Here is a 5,062-nt window from a genome sequence, read left to right as displayed (position 1 = left end):
GTCCAACTTCACTAGCCAGTCCTTTCTTAACAACCTGTCTGTTAACATATGGATTTCTTCCATCTTGAAATGCCTGTATACTAGGTGTTTGCTTAATTCCCTTGGATATATTACTGGCCTCCATCTTTTGTTGTTCTTTTAACTAAAAAAGAGTGCTCACAAACATTTTGAAATGTTCCTCAGCAGACTGCATTACACCTTTTTGTAACATAGAATCAACGTCAAAGTCAAAATGTATTGTTTCAGTTGTCCACCATACAATAAAAAAAATCAGATATAAACAGAATGAAGACAGTAGAAATTTCTTAAGTACATGTTAAAAATGCAATCTGTTGGAAAATGCAGGCACAGGTTAGCACGGCATTGCATTCCACCATAGAAATCATCAAATTCATGAAATACTTAAAAATACAAACGCAGGGAATAAAACACTTACACAATATAAACCATCTCACATTGAGCGCAACAATGCTTCTCAGCCTACCAGTCATCAAATTCATGCAATATGATAGTGCAAGGGCGAGGAATAAAGCACTTAGGTGATATTTACCATCCCAATATATACAGTCAGCCTTTTCACTGGCTGCTCCTACAATTTATTTAATTTACACAGTATGAACCTGGGCTAGCAGCACATTATATGCTGTGCAAAGCCTCTCAATGTATCAGGCTGAACTGATCCCTACCATGGTTGGTGGTTCTCTCAGACAAGGCCACACCACCCCAAGGAACGATGCTACTGAATTAACCACATATATATCATCCAACTTAATGCACAGTGCCATTGCTGACTAAACACATCTACCTTCATAGGCTTTGAAGTGGGGAGAAGCCAACACCACCGAGGAGAATCATATTTACTACAAAACAAAAGAAAATGGGATTGGGTTATCTATCTTACCAATGCTACAATCACAGCACTCAAATCCTGGGGCGGGCCTGAAAATTCGGGTTAGGTAAACCCTTGTTGGCAGAATACTCAGCATGTGTTTTATGTACAGCCCCATGCTTTTACAATAACATGAAATCCTCTTCTGGAATCCACCTGTGATTTTTGTTCTTCTGTCAATTTTAACTCTCTTGGTTCCTTTATGTCCTAGGAACTCCACATACTCTATCTCGAAACCCTAGATTGTTTTAGTACTAATGGATCCTGAGTTATTTCACAAAATATCTTAGTCGACCCCCTACTTTTCCTTGGGAAAAAAACAAAAGGAATCACCATACTCACCCTGCGATCCAGAATAGGTTTGACCTTGTCCACGCACAACTCTTGCACTTCTCCCTTGATTTGGGTAGAAGCTCGTGGAGGCCTGGAATCCCCTGCCATATCCTCTGTTTTGATCACTGTATTGGGACCTTTGTATCCCTCGGCCACCTGAAAGTCCCCTTTTGCTGACCCTTCCAAAAACACCTCCTTCGAATATCTTCCGCATGTTCAACAGTGATGTATCCAAGGTTGTAAATGTAGAAACACATTAACCTAAGCTTTTACCGAACCCCTCTCCAAAAAGCAACCCTTTTGCCTTTTCACTAGTTTCACCGAATTTTGAGCTTATTTTTATATAAATGGCCTTTCTTATTTCAGCCTTAAACCCTGCAATATAATTTCCTAATTATACCACTGCTCTCTGAGTCCATCCACGTAACAATTACAAATCCACAGAGGACTTATTCATATGAGCCTTTTCTACCATGTCCAATATCCAAAATGTCTAATACCTTATCTTGCCACTGTTTCAAACAACTCTCCAGACCCTTGTGAGGGTCTCTACCCAACCTGAATAAAAAAAAGAAAAAATCATTTTTTGGTCCAAATTTGATTTGCAGAAAACTTTCTTATCTATTACTGGTCTTGAGCACTAAGCCTTTAAAACCTTTCTTACTTCCTTCTCCAAGGGGTTTCTAATCCATTCTTTAATACATTTACTAACATGTTTCCTAGGCTACCAATTGCTACTTCTTGTGTATCTAATCTCATATGGATAAAACATCTACTCTCTCAAAGGGGTTCTTAATAACCTCTTTAGATGCTGAGCCCATAATAATATCAAATTCTAAACTGAATTCATCATCTCTAGCAAGCTATCTAATGTTTCTTTAATTTGTGCCTTCATTTCATGTTGTATTAATCTCCTAATCACATCTTCACTTATTTTTCCCACAGTTATTTATGCCCTAGTTCCTTGGTCAGAATCCATTTCTATAACAAAAAGTATTAAAACTTGGAAATATTTGTTCAATCAAATTAAATCCTTGTAAATATGCAAATAATATACCTTCATGCTAAATAAGTTCATCTACTCATGAAACGCTCTGTTTAATGATAGGCGTTGCCATTTAATGGTATATTTTAGAGCGAAAAATGCTCTTTCTATGCTTTTAATCTGCATTTGGCCAAACTGAGATAGCTGGCAAGTCACGCAAGAGTTTGCTCGATGAAGTGGCGTGCATGAGTTCCTTCCGTTGTTCGGCATCATAACATGCTTTCTGCTAGGTGCGCAGTCAGATGCTGATTCTCGAGGTTGCGGATTGAGCTGTGCCACTCAAAATGCTGTTACTAGGCAAATCGCATCATATTGCATCAAACAAATGGTTTTAAACCCCAAAACAAGCGCTTGATGCATTATCTATATGATGCACTCCGCCTATTTTTAAAATGCTCCCAACAACTGTGTGTTGTTCATAAACATCAAACACACCATTTATACGTATTTAAGATAGCGCATAGCACACACCTAACTTCTAAAAAATTAGAAGCTTAAACACCCGCACTGCTCAATACTTCTACACAAACATTCCCCAAATCCAACACCTTCCACATATTACCTATCTTTCTCAGGAGCAGCATTTAAAAAAGGAATAGTGTTCTATGAGGGGTATGAGGGGTGCTGTAGGAGTGGCAATTGAAAAATGAATGCGTAATGGTAGCCTACCGTCTTGTAATTAAACGTTTTCATGACAAGTGGTTATTGTGTGGTCATTCAGGCGATACAATAAGGTCTACATGGGGACAATTTGCAAATGTCCTATGCTTTAGTCAGATTCATGCACCAAGCAACAAAGCTGGTAACTGCAAAGGATGAAGCTACATGGGCAAATTGATTTGTGAGATTTTAACTTTACTGCATCATTTTCTACTGTTTTAGTATGCCCAGAATACTGCTGGAAGGGTATTTATTGGTTTTAAAGGATGCTTTATTTTTTATGTTTCTTTCTTATTCATTTTGTTGCAATAATCCATATAAAAAAGAAAAAAATCATTGTACCCCCGGAAACCACAACCCAGCCCCCTACACAATTAATCAAAATCACATTAAATAACCACAGTACAAGTTATCAATTCAATTTTCAATTCAAATTAGTCTTTATTTCGACTGTTAGTCATAAAAGACACACATTAACATATTAAAAATCACAATTCATTAACATTACATTATATTTGATATTAGCAGGGAGATACAGTTTAAAATGTTCAAATTAAGATTGCCACATACATGGTATACCAACTCGACCAGTTAAGAAGATAAATAGATACTATGTTTAATAAAAACATTTAAAATTAATAAGATTGATATTCCACAAAAATACCACAGTAAATTTATAGGGGCTGCAATGCTTTCAGTTTACCACTACGGATTGTCCACATCCATTTTAAAAAATTAGCAATCGCAATCACCTTAGTGTCTGAGCAGTCGGTTTGGAATATCCTCAATGCTACTGTCCCAGTCTGGATCCCCTTTTGGATACAGATCGACCTAATCCATTTGTGGCGGGGAGCATTATACTCTGGGCATACAAACAGGACATGAGCTATGCTTTCCGGATGTGTTATGCAAAAGGGGCACATGTGATCATTTTTACCAGTTGTCCATTTATAAGTAACCGAATTAAGTGGAAGGGTTCCTACCCTAAACTGATGGAACAATTCCTGTCAAATGGCATTGTAATGAGATCCCAATACCTCTCATACGTGGGAGTGTGTTTTAGCTCCAAAAAAGCCTTAGTAAACAATGGAGCAATGTGTGACTGAAACTCCTCTTGGGATACCAGTGCCCAGTATGCTTCTTTTAACTTTTGTTTTGAGGGAAAGATGCTCTCCTGGGGATTTTCCCAATGATCCTCCATACCTAGGGCCTTAAGTAGGGATCTGACCTTCCTGAACCATAAAATTTTTCCTCCGGAGTCCATGTTTCGCGCCTCCAAAAGTGCTAGCGCGTAATGATAAAGTTCAGGCGTTACCCACAATCTCCTCCAGTATGCGATTGGTCTAAACCTGCAGATGTCCTGAATGGTATGGCTCCCCAAATCCATGCGTAATGGTACCAGCGGTGTTGAAAGTGGGAGCCCTGTTATGCTGCGGATGAATTTAATATGTGCATTTTTTAAGCCTGTTATATCGGAAACCCCCCACAGTTCTGCTCCATACAACATGGAAGATCTCACCTTGGTATCGTAGATTTTAAGTGCTGGGGCCATTGGTTTAGTGGCTGAGGACTTAAACTCTCTTAACAGAACACCAGCCAGCTGTGCATGCTTGGAAGTTAAATATGACATGTGTGGCTTCCACTGAAGCCTGGAGCCTAATGTTATGCCCAAGTAACTGAAGCTGTCCGTCTGTTCTAAGAGTTCCACATTCATATAAACTCTGCCCCTGACGTTCCTTTGCTTATGCATTACCATGAATTTAGTCTTTGAAACATTAACAAATAGGCCATAGTCATTGCAGAATTTTTCAAAGCAGCCGATTGCTTTTTGAAGCCCTTCCTGAGTTTTGGATATTAAAAGGGTATCATCGGCAAACATTAACAGGGGGACCGAGATACCATTCTGTTTGGGTGCATCTGTATGGGAGTCCCTGTAGTAATCTGTGACCCGGTTGATATATAGAGTGAATAATGTGGGTGCCAACACACATCCTTGTCGGACGCCTCTTGCTGTTGGAAATCTGTCGGTCACCTGACTCTGGTTACCCCATCTCACCTGCGCGTAGTTGTTATCATGAAATTTAATCAAAACTGCAAGCAGTTCTGGAGGCATACCTTGTTCATGAAGCGCTCGC

Source organism: Lissotriton vulgaris, unplaced genomic scaffold (genome assembly GCF_964263255.1).
Source record: "Lissotriton vulgaris unplaced genomic scaffold, aLisVul1.2 SCAFFOLD_2974, whole genome shotgun sequence".
Lineage (NCBI taxonomy): Eukaryota > Metazoa > Chordata > Amphibia > Caudata > Salamandridae > Lissotriton > Lissotriton vulgaris.
This window is presented reverse-complemented; position numbering follows the sequence as displayed.